The 12,553-nt window shown below is 43.1% G+C and overlaps 1 protein-coding gene across 3 annotated transcripts in view; it reads left to right on the top strand.

Moving 5' to 3' along the window:
- The first annotated feature begins 743 nt into the window (after window positions 1–743).
- Window positions 744–12,553, top strand: part of MAPK6 (mitogen-activated protein kinase 6) — a 39,209-nt gene continuing 27,399 nt past the window's right edge. Inside the window, exon 1 of one of the 3 annotated variants that reach the window (XM_032481183.1) lies at window positions 744–884. The gene's annotated coding sequence lies outside the window, so the exon portion shown is untranslated. Of the gene's footprint in view, window positions 885–11,697; window positions 11,861–12,396; window positions 12,540–12,553 lie in introns of those variants that run through there. The other 2 variants (XM_032481182.1, XM_006177852.3) reach the window with 2 other exon arrangements.

Below are 12,553 nucleotides of genomic sequence, written 5' to 3'. Positions count from 1 at the left end.
CCACAGTCCCCACAGGTGGGCAGCAGGTCCTTCCTTGAAGGGTCTCTGGTCAATGCATCTCAATATCCACCACACGTGTCATGCCAGCAACTTACCCTCAAATGGTTCAGGTCAAAAAAAAAGTTCTTTATGTTATGTGTGCAACTTTTCTGTAAGTTTGAAATACTTTCAAAATAAAAAGAACTTCAAAAAAAAAAGAACATGCTTACATAAATTAAATGTGACTGAGGAAACACCTAGAAAAGAGCCTTCTGTTGCTGATCCAAAGAAAGGGGAATGGTGTGCAAAGATGAAAATTCATTTGAATGAGTAAAATATGGATCACCAGAAGAGTTAGTGGGAGGTAAGCCTGAAAAGGCAAGTTGAGGCGTCATCCTTGCTGACACAACATACTTTTGAATAGAGCAATAACAGAAAATGCCTATTTCATCACAGCTGGATCTGCCTTTAATTTCACCTCCCCTCTTCTGAGTAGGTAAAGCCTTTTCCAGATTACCTTTAATAGTTACTGTTTCCTATCTGCCTCTTCCTTTTGTGCCTTTCCTCTCCAAGGCCATAATGGAACTTGGAATGTGAAGATGTGAGTCTTTGCTCAGCTTCCCATTCGGGGATGAAGATTATTTTTAAAATTAATCTCTGAGTCACAGAGGGAGGAGGGAAAGAATCATTTTAATCTCTTCCTTTTCCCTCCTTCATAACCTGCTGTACAGCTAAATCATTTTTCAAAAATTTGTCTTGTTCCCTCTTCCCCAAGAAACATTTGCCTTTTATTTTCCCTTTGAAAACAGTATTTATAAACCTTTGGAAGCCTGTAAAACTGGAAGAAATTTTCCTTTCCTGGATGGACCACCAGCTAAATTAGATTGTCCTAACGCCGCTTTCATGTAAGTAAATCTGTTTCTTATAATATTGACTGTTGGCATCTGAGAGGTTGTATACGGTTCCTCCTTGTCCCCTTGTCCCTGTGCCGTCAGCTGTGTTCTGTCTGACTTCCCTTTGACTTTCCTGGGCTGAGTAGAAGGCACTCCTGCTCTCTGTGGGAGACGCAGGCAGAGACCGTTCCGCCTTCCACCTTTGCAGCTTGCTGCGGCATGCCTCCTGCCTCACTATTCAACCACGTTTCTTTGAGGGATAAATAAGCATGGAAACAGTGAATGCGACATTTACAAAAAAGTTTTTACCAATTTACATAGTAAACGTTGAAGAAAAGCCCTACCTGAAGTCAAAGTTACTCAAAAAGTGGGGAGAATGTTCTATCTTGGGTGAAGTAGGCATTTAAAGCCTATCTGTGGAATGAATTGAATGGAAGGAGAGAGAGCTGGCTTAACTTCAGGAAACCATGGTTTAGACAGGCAAGCTTCTGGCTGGAGATATTAATAGCACCCCTTATTTATGCTGTCATTTAGCATTTTCAGAGTGCTTTCACACACATTATCTCGTGAAATCTTGGAACAGCGCTGCAAGGGAGGTGAGGCATTTTAATGATAAGATTAAATGACTTGCCTGGACTCTGACAACTAATAAGTGGTAGAACGGGGACCAGTACCTGGGTCTGCTGACTGCTGTTGGTGCCAGAATAGCCGATGGATCTTTCTGATTTCAGAGTGGAGTCCGCAAGGATTACTGCTAGGGGACTCGCCTTGTTTCAGACTTTCATAGGCTGTCTGAAAGTGGGCTCATGTAAGAAAAGTGACTGGGCTGAGATGCCCTTAAGCTCTCCAGAGTAGTAACCACCAAGCAGATGGAACTAAATTGAAGAAAAGATAAATTGCACAAAGCTATGTGAATGGACAGAAGTATGGCAGATGAGTTGCATTCTGAACTGATTGTGGATAATGCTTTTAGGATTGTTAGTCTGAAGGACACTTGAAAGAAAATGAGCTTGGAGCTATGATTTATTCCAAGAAACAGAACCACAAGTTATTGTTGACTGTTTTCTCAAGTCACGTAACAATAAAACAGTAGGCCTCCTTGCTAAGAATGTGGAAAACAAAACTGAAAGCACTGTTTTGTCCTATATTCGACAAAATGGTGATGAAGCTATGCCTGGTATCATGCATCTAATTCTACCCCAAAACCTTAAAGAAGAGCCTAGTAAATATACCAGGTCATAGAAAAGGGCAGCTAAAATAGTCAAATAGGTTCCCTAAGAAGAAAGTTGCTTTAAACACAGGATTAAGTAAGTGAGTATTTGGAGAAAATCCTTATTTACCTTTCTGAAGTTTAATGTCATACAGGGTAATTACAATATTCAAAAACACTTTATTTTCAACATTTTATCAGGAGGACACTATATTCAACACTAGAGCTTAGAGTGAATAAAACATGGAAATTCACAATCATTGTCAGAGAATACCAGACTGGATGAATCTTTAGCCCAAGTCAGCAGTTTTTCTTGTGTTCTTAATGGGTTGGCATCTGGTTTACAGTGCAGAGTTTCTTGGGTTTGGTTGGTATGTGTTGGTGGCCAGAGATCAATCAACCCTGGTGTACTTGCAATCAAGTTCTTCAAGCTGAAAATCTGAAGGATCAACTCTTCATGCCACCCAGAGGATAAAGTGAAGTTATTACTATTAATCACCTTCTTCTTAATGTTGAGTTGTTTATCTGGGTCTTAGAGATACCATCCATTTCTGTGGTCTCAGGATTTCTTCTGAGCTAGGAAAAATATAGATAGTCCCTGTATGACTGACTTATGTTCCCAAAGTTGAATTCTAACTTAGCTGTTTGAAACTGAAAATGCATATTCCCTAGAGAAATGATGTGCCAAATACTGGTTAGGTTCTCAGGCCAACTCGTGGAAGCCCATTTATCCCAGAAGCAGCTCGACTGTGAGAGGTTGAGAACTGTGACCCACACATTGTTTCTGTGGGAAAATGTGCCCCAGCAGTAGAGCAAGGACTTCCTTCCTCCCCCACTTCCTACCTCCGTGAGTAGAAGCCAGTGTGTTTACTACAGGAAATGCAGCTCCTGCGTGTGGGCGGCTGGGGCCGCAGCAGCTTTGGATGCCTTACCCCTGGCACCTCTCGGGCCCTAGCCCTGTCAGGGAAGAGGGTGGGGCAGGTGTGGAGTCTTTCCCCAACCCACCTTCTCAGAGTAGGGCTGTTGGGACTCTTTCAGGGGTGGGAAGTGGTTCAAAGCTGGCTACATAATTTCTGGGGCCTCTTGATCGAAAAGTAGAAAAAACAATGGATGGAGCTAAAGGTATTGAAATATAAAGACTTTTTCCTCTCTTCTGGTCTCTCTCTTGACTTGTCATGGTGTTTAATTTAGAGAGTCAATAATAATAACTAATATCATTCTAAGTAAGGAAAAATTAAAAATTGGTTGTCAGCATGAATTTTATAGTTAATTTTTATATTGTGCAATGCTAGTTTGAAATACAAATATGAGTAACTCTTATGTGAAAACACGAAAATGATACAATTTCTAAGTTGCAGCTCTTACGTGTATATATATTTTGTTCTCACCAGAGCAGTGGAAAACACTGCAGAAAACTCACTTAACCAGTACTATTTCACTTCTTGATATGCACACACATTCTGCCAACACTTTCTACCTTTGACTTACTGAGGAGAAAGAAAGGGTTGAAAGGAAAAATGTTTTCAGCATAGACGGTTGTCTAATATGGGGAAGTAACACAAGAAAGGGTATGACAGCGTTCCTTGGTCTTCTGTGTTTCTTAGAATGCCACTGCCTTCTTCCTGTGTTTGAAGCAAGTTCTGGTTCCACTGGAAAGCACAACTTCTCCAAGCTATCAGCACCCCAACTTGGTTGTAGACATAACACAACTTGTACCTATTTGCTTTGTTTCACTGAACCCCAAAGCATAGTGGGTCCTCCAGAATTCTGTGCTCATGGGGCACTGAGAAGGCTCTATGTGAATGGGGTGGCAAGGAGCAGTAGACATGCATGCTCCATTGTCCCATCCAACTGCACTACAAAACATGAGTTCAAAGATAAATTAGGAATTTCAAGATGGCAATAGCAGTGTATTAAACCAAACACAGGTTCTTCCTGAGCATGGGGTCCTGCATAATGCCCTGGGTAGGGGATGGAGGGGAGGGCAAAGGGGGAGACCTCTGGTAGCCTGGGGTGGGAATTCACAGGGATAGAGCGACCCAGAATGGGCAGGTGGATCTCAAGCCTCCTGAGGGCCTGGCCATTTTCCTTTCAGAACAGCACAGCTAGAAACAGTGAAGGCTTCAGTCAGGACTCTAGAGGCGGGTACAGCCCTCTGGGGATGACATCTTCAGGCAAGGGTGTTCCAGTGGTGGTAACTACCAGCTGGCAAAATACATCAAATAGAAGGAGATGGGATTGTGGAAGGCAGACCTACTAAACCGCATTGTATACTAGTTGCTAACAAGCACTCAGAATGACGGATTGTAAACAAATCTTCAGCACAAGTTTACTTAGAGTTACAGATAGTGATTACCTTCTTCCCCAAACGACAGATAGCTGGCTATTTTGGAGGGCAAAAAGGAGGGGAATGACCTTGTGTACTGAAAGCTGCTTTGTCCCCACAAGTAAAACATTTATCACTCTGTGCGTGGGCTGAGGGGCACCTTTGCATTGGTCATGGGTGGAGGCCCAGGCTGTTCTCAAAAACTAAGGATGATTATAGAGGACTTTGTGGTCTCAAGAGTTCAAGTTTCAAAAATACAGACTATCTCCAGGATTGAGGAGCATCTAATACCCTCAGTCTAACAGGGCATTCAAGACAGGAGGCGGATGAACAGAGTACAGATAAAACTTTTGGTAGGGTATAGCTCAGTGGTAGAGTGCATGCCTAGCGTGCACAAGGTCCTGGGTTCAATTGCTAGTACCCCCATTAAAAATAAGTAAACCTAATTACGCCTCCCCCACCCCGAAAAGAAAAAAAAACAACTTTGGACCAAATTTCCCTAAAGCCGAGTGTTACCATTTCCCTGCTCCTCTTAAAAAGTGTGTGTTTGTAAAAGAGAGAGAAAAGGGAGCTACAACTATTGTATCAGCAGTTTAATTCTACCATTTCTACAAATTTATCTCACTTCCAGAAAATACTGACTTCCAAGGCAGATAAATTACAGGGAGGAGACTTTACTTATTTTTATAAAATTACACCAGTAGGTATTTCCCAGTACATTTAAGTATTTAGTTACATAACCATTATTTAGAAAGTGTACAGATTTTTCAGAGATTTTTGTTACCAGGTTTTATCTTAAAAATTTTAGTAGCTTATTTCAAGTTTTCTACAGAATCTTATTTATCATAGCCTAAGAGAATGACATAATGTTTATAAAGTATTTACCTGAAACAGGCTACTTGATAAATGCTATTACTATTCTGAGCTGTAAGCTCTTTGTTGCTCCATCAAGTTAAATACACAATCCTTGATTTTCTTTCTTCTTTTTCTTTTATTGAAGTACAGTCAGTTACAACGTGTCAACTTCTGGTGTACAGCACACTGTCCCAGTCATGTGTATACATACATATATATTTGCTTTCATATTCTTTTTCATTAAAGAAGAAATTTCATATACAGAAGAAATTTGTTTTTTTTTAATCTATTTTTATATATAATGGCTAATATTTGCAAATCTCAAACTCTCAAGTTTATCCTTTCCCACCCTCTTCCCCTCGGTAACCATAAGGTTGTTTACTATGTCTGCGAGTCTGTTTCTGTTTTGTAGACGAGTTCATCAGTGCAGGATCCTTGATTTTCATTTACAGGTGTCTCTTACTTCAAAACACATTCATGTGATCTGCCGGTGACTGAACTTCACATCCATCTTTAATGGATTTTGACTGAAAGCATTCTCTTCAAAGCTTTAACTGTAGTCAGTCCTCATTATTCACAGATTGCAAATTTGTTTACTTGCTAAAATTTATATGTAACCCCTAAACCAATACTCACAACATTTCCACAGTCATTTTGGGACATGCAGAGTGGTAAAAAAAAAATTGTTGCCCTATGTGCATGTCCCCATTGAGGTTGAATGAGGCAACACTCTGCCTTCTTGTTTCAATTCTCATTTTGTAAACAAATGTCCTTCCTGTGGTCTATCTAGCACCATGTTTTTGCATTTTTTGTTTTTTTTGTTTTAGCTGTTTAAAATGGCCCGTAAGCATAGTACTGATGTGTTGGCTAGTGTCCCTATATGTAAGGGAGCTGTGATATGCCTTTTTGAGAAAATACATATGTAAGATAAGCTTCATTCACCATGAATTACAGTGCTGTTGGCCATCATTCAGTATTAATGAGTCAACAACATATATTAAATAAAATGTCTTTAAACAGAAACAGACATAAAACAAGGTTATATATTAACTAATTGGTAAACATGGGACTAGAGGCTTGCAGGAACCTAATCCTGTATTCTCCTTAGAAGCAATGCTAATAATTGCTTGGTAATAAAACAATGGTAATAATCAGCAGGCACTAACTCAGTGTTCCAAGTGGCTTTATAGAACATAACTACTACAAACAACAATAATCAACTGTACTTGGCAATGAATTTCTTCAGTGGAAAGTTGTTTTGTTTACAAAACAAATTATAATGTGTTCTTTTAGAAATCATGTCTACGAAAGCAATCATTTTAAATTGAGTAGACACACTGACACACAGAAGCTTCAAGTTAGAGAATACCTTGGATGTTATCACCTCTCTGAAGGCCCCTCCTACCCCCAGCAATTCCTTTTATAGCATCCCTGACAGGTGGCCACTGTTTTCCGATTGATTGCTTCCAGTGATGTAGAGCTCACTTCACCAGGAGGTCCTGTCCACTGTGGCTCAGTTCCAATACCCAAAACTGTCCTTTCTTATGCTGAGCCAGTATCTTCCTCTCTGAAGTAGCCCTCCTGATGGTCTTAGATCTGAGCTCCAGTGCAACATGGAATAAATCTACTCTCTCCCTCTCTCCTCTGCAACAATGTTCCCTTTAGCAAATTGCTTTTCTGCAGGTTAAGCAGACCCAATCCCCTCATCTTTTCTTCATAGAAAAAATGGTTTCCACAGTCTCCCTGGATGTCTCTTCTTAATGAATTCTGACTTGTTATGCAAGGTAGCTTTTTTTATGTGGTATCTATATTTGAACATGTAAGTCCAGAAGTCCTGAGCTGAATAGCACAGGTCTGGTACCCCTGTGACTTGAACACTGTTTTGCATTAACACAGTCTACATTTTGTTATTTTGGTGGCTGCTCACACTGCATGAGTATCTGTAACTTACTGTCACATTACGAGGTCAAGCTAAGTCTCCCAAATCCTGGCCCTTTTCAAATTTTCTGAACAAAAAATACTACATATTTTTTGCAGCCAAATGTTACCTCTTTTTAAAAAAAATCATGATTTTGAATAGCTATTCTGTCATCTATCACATTCTGATCTGAGTTCTAAAATTCGGTATCTTAGCTCAAACATTGATAAATGTATTACTCAGGTACAGACAAAGGGGGACAAATCTGTAGTTTTTCTTGAGAGCTTGAGGCCTCAAGATTAATGTCACTCCAGTAATCAGGACTCTTTGAATCACCCTTTCTCTGCAATAATCTAAACCCATATTTCTCAATCTTAATCATAAGGTGTCTTGACTTTGTGAAATGACTGACATCTTTGTTTAGTAATGTAATGATCCTATCAAGAAAGGAACTAGTATTTCCTTGTCACGATTTACCTGAAAACAATCCATGACGATTCCTACTAACTGTTACATTTTCCCTAACACCCTGTGTTCAATGATCTACACCAGAAAAATTCCAAAGATTGGCATCAAGCTTAGTGGTCTACAATTCTAAAATCTGCTTTTCCCTCCATCTTGAAAATAAAAAAATATTGACAGTTTATTTTCATAGAAAGATGGTAATCAAATTGGAAAAAGATGAAAACGAGTAGCCTCATGAGGGAATTTAAACTCACATGGGCAGAATGGGAGCAACTGGGTGACTCAACACTTACCCCTCACTCATCTAAGCATTCATCAGGTCCAGTTGATTTGGCCCCAAGAATATCACTTATATTGTCATCCCCTTTCTGTGCCCAATAGAGACACAGTCTCTTTCTCTTATGCTTAAGCCAGAATTTAGATTGGGTTTTCTGCCACTGTAACAGAAGGAACTCTGACTTACACAGGAAAGGGTGGCTTCTTAAAGGACATCAGAGGGTTGTTACCAGAGTAAGGTAGAATGAGTGCAGGGCAGAAAAAAACAATGTGTCCTGCCCTCTCCCTGCCGCCAGCCTCTTGCTCATCTAATCCACCCTTCCGGTTCTTTCTAAAATACTAGTTGAATCATCTCAACGCCTCTCCTTCTGCCTTTAGCATAAATCCAAAAGTCCTGGCATCCAATCAAGGCCTTCTCAGTCTGGTGCTGACTTGCCTTCATTCCCCTGGGCTTGTCGGACTTCTCCCAGTGTGCCCAGCACATTCATGCCTTTGTACATTCTGCCCTCTCATCTCGAAACATCTTTTTCTTCATACTTCCTGATGGAATCAAGCCCGGCTCAAATACTCTGTCTTCTAGTTGAAATTTTCCTGCTGTCCCCAGTCCTTGTCAACTGTTCCTTCCAACAACAGCAGGTAATTTGCATCTCTGCTCAGGAAGCAGCCATCACATGCTGCCTAATGGTGTACTTACCTGTTCCTTTCCCACATTCATCCACTGCAACAGTGGCTTTCAAACTCTTAACAATAGTAGAGCTCATAGCAATAACAAGCAGTAAACAGGGCCATCGTGATCCAACTGGCACATTTATATCTATCATATATTCCCTCAATTTTAAGAAGTATTTCTTCCATTTTAATATCTCTGAAATCAGGATGTGGCAATGGGCTATTATTATTTTGATTCTTTTCGCTGTTTTTAAAAAGACTTTATTCTTTTAGAGCAGTTTCAGGTGCACAACAAAATTGAGCAGAAAATACAGAGAGTTCACACATACCCCCCCCAACTCCCATATATATATATATATATATATATATATATATATATATATATATATATATATATATATACTCCTCTACCCTCAACATCCCTCCTCAGTGTGGCATATTTGGTACAATCGATGAACTAACATGGACACATTATTATCAACCAAAGTCCATAGTTTACATTAGGGTTCACTCTTGATGTTGTACATTCTATGGGCTTTGACAAATGCATAATGACATGTAGCTGCCACTATAGTATCATACAGAATAATTGCATTGCCCTAAAAATCCCCTGTGCTCCATCTATTCATTCCTCCCTCCCTCCCTCTCCCCAAGCACACGGAAACCACGATCTTTTTATTGTTTCTGTAGCTGTGCCTTTTCCAGAATGTCATTTGGTTGGAATCATACAGTTTGTAGGCTTTTCAGACTGACTTCTTTCACTTAGTAATATGTCTTTTAAGTTTCCTCCATGTCTTTAATGCCTTGATAGATTTTCTTTTTTACTGCATATATATTTTTTAATTTACATATATGTACTGTTCATTGTTTCTAACAACGTTTAGAGCTGTAGCTTTCTAAACTTACGTAGTTATCAAAGAAGTACAGTTTTCGCTTTTTTTTTTAAGCCAGTATTTTATTTTACTTGGGTTTCTTCTGTTTTTGGTGTGTAGGGTGAAGGTAATTAGATGTATTTATTTTTAGAGGAGGTAACTGGTGATTGAACCCAGGACCTTGTGCATGCTAAGCATGCACTCTACCGTTTGAGCTATACCCTCCCCCAGTTTTTGCTTAATAGTACGTAAAATAATGGCATGTCATAATTGATGACATTTTAGATTTGCTGGAATATGATACATAACCAAACGTTTCACAACACAAATTTTACCCTTTGTTACAGGTGATGCCCTCTAATTTTTTTTTTTTTGCTCTATTTCAGTAAGCAAAAATAAAGACCATAAATCCACCAAAATGGTTCACTATACAAGGCAGTTTGAAAAACTACTTAACTTAAGAGAATATAAACTATTTATAGCCACACAATAGGATTAAGAACTAAAACTGACTACATTAACATGATTTTACAACTCCAGCATCTGCATAAACATGACTTTAATTCCAAGAAATTCTTGCCTAAATAGATGAAGTTGCACATAACTTGACTGCAGTGTCAAGAACTTCCTTGAAATCCATTTATCTGAACAACAGACTACCTAGTGACCTAGCTTTCCTCAGGGAAAATAGCCTCCTCCTTACCAAGATTACTCCACTGGGTTTATCAAACAACTGTTAACTCTAGCTTGATTCAAAACTCGCCCCTCCCTGTGTTTATTAATCCTAAAGGATTATATGACAGATTTAACCCAATCTTAATCATGCTTTCATTGAAAGACCTATCCTAACTCAGAGCCCCTGAAACTATCCCACTCTTGACCTCCTCTTTGAGACGCTACTATAAGACTCTGCCCACACAGTGGTCTCTCTTAACTCCTGTAAGCAATAAATTTGGCTTTGCTTGATCAACAGGTTATTTTGGAGTTCTTTGATGGAAGTCAGGAGCTGACACATTATAAGCTCCTTGAGGGAAGGCACAATGCTTATTGTTTATTCACCACCCCCCTCCACATGGTGATCAAACATTGATGGATGGGGAGGAATGGTGTTGGAATCTCAGGGGAGCCTAGAGCAGGGAGAGTAGGGATATATAGTGGTCATGGGTAAGGAGCTTCTGTTGCAGAGAGGCTGCATCCACAAATAAGAAATCTTGTGGTTGGCACAAGCCTCCCCTTTCTCTTGGTTTTCTCTACTCACCACGTACTCTGCACACCTGGTACTCAGATGGCATTGTTTTAAATACAAAAAATATAAAACATTCAAGCACCATCCCAACACTTAACTTGAAGCCACTGTGTGATCTTTGAAGTGGTCTTTGCCTCATGCTTGAAGCTTGAAGATGTGCATAATAATGGATAAAGGGCTGCCAAACATTTGGCTCTCATATGGAATGATGGTTAAGTCACTGAAAAAATACGTTGACCTGCGTCTCTAATTTCATAAATACCTAGATAAATTTTACATAAACACTGGAAAGGCTCTTTGGATTCAATAAGCCATGATACATAAAATCAGCTTGCTGTTTGTCCAAGTGGGCCCATGAAGGCACCAACCAATCTATGCTTCCCACTTATCTCACAGTATATCCCTGCCCAAATTCTACGCTTCCCTCATATCGGCCTAGTCCCAGTTCCTGCAACAAGCCAGGTGCTCTCCTTCCTGTCTTTGCTCATTCTGTTCCCTCCCTAGGAACAGGTACCCTCTCATCTCCTCTGATCATGCGGGTTCCTTCCGATCCAGCTGAAAAGCCACCGGTGTTCTTTAGAAACCTTAACACTTGACCTTTAACGTGTTTGTCTTATTCGTCAGCTGTTGCCTTCCAGGTCCCCATGGACGGGGACGAAAGCCTACTCCTCTAGGTTGCCCAGTGGCTTGCACGTAGTAGGTGCGCAGTAAATGCTTCCAAAGAGTTTGATCACCTTGTGCTCTAGTGTTGGGGCAGGTAATGGAGCAAATAGGGCCCGTCAGTTCACCTCCCCGCCGGCCCCCCGGCCCCGCCCACCGGAGGCAGCAGACGAGCCCGCGTGCCTCTCCCACCGCCCCCGCCGCGCACGGAGCCCAGTCACGGGCGTTGGAAATTCCGGCGCGTGCCGGCGCGCTGGGCCGGGCGGGGGCGGGGGAACCCGTGGAGTGAGCCTGTGACGTGAGGGGGCGTGCCTCCAGGACGCCCCGCCCCCTCTTCCTCGCCCTCTCTCGCGGGTCGGGGTTACATGGCGGCGACTGCGGCAAAGCGAGAGCCTCGGAGACGCCGCTGCCGCCAGCACAGCCGGAGACCTGAGCCGACACTGGGGGCTGTCTGTGGGCCTCGCACTCCCTCGATGAGTCGGAGAAGTCCCGTGAGTATGTGTGTGTACGTGTGCGGGGAGCGCCGCCGGGGCGGCTCGGGAGGGCGCCGCGGCGGGCCCGGCGGCGGCGGAGCCGGCTCCCTCCTCCATTGTGTGTGACCCTCCGGCGGCCGCCGCTCAACAAAGGCGCTTTTGTTCCGTCTCCCGCCCGCCCCCGGCCCTCCCGCCGCCTCGCCCGCTCGGGCCTGGCCGGCGCGTCCCCGCGCGGGCCGGCGGGCGGCGGGCCGGGGTCCCCGCGTGGGGCCGGCGGAGCGGCCGGCGCGCCCCTCCCACCCGGCACGCCCCTCGCCGGCCGCCGGGTCGGGCCCCGTCGCGCCGCCGGCCCCGGGGCCCCGCCTGCCGGCTGTGGCACCGCTGCCTGCGCCCGGTTCCGCGGGTTCGGAGCCCGGCGGGGCCGGCGCACGCGGGGCGGTGGCCGGGAGGGCCGGCCGGCCCGCCCGGGGAGCGTGAGGTGGCGCGGAGTCTCGCCTTCCTGGCACGCTGCCTTTCGAAATGCTCCCGCGTCTCCTCCCCCATCCCACTCGGGTGACTCGGCCTCAGCTGACTCCGGCCGGGCAAAGTCTCCGGCGCACTCGGCAAATTGCGTAGGGCGCGCGCGCGCGCGCGGCTCACACGGCTCTGCTCAGAGCCCTGAAGTCCTCTGCCCGAGTTGAGTCTAACCATAAATCAGGTACAGAAAACTGG

This window comes from Camelus ferus, chromosome 6 (genome assembly GCF_009834535.1).
Source record: "Camelus ferus isolate YT-003-E chromosome 6, BCGSAC_Cfer_1.0, whole genome shotgun sequence".
NCBI lineage: Eukaryota > Metazoa > Chordata > Mammalia > Artiodactyla > Camelidae > Camelus > Camelus ferus.
This window is presented reverse-complemented; position numbering and strand designations above follow the sequence as displayed.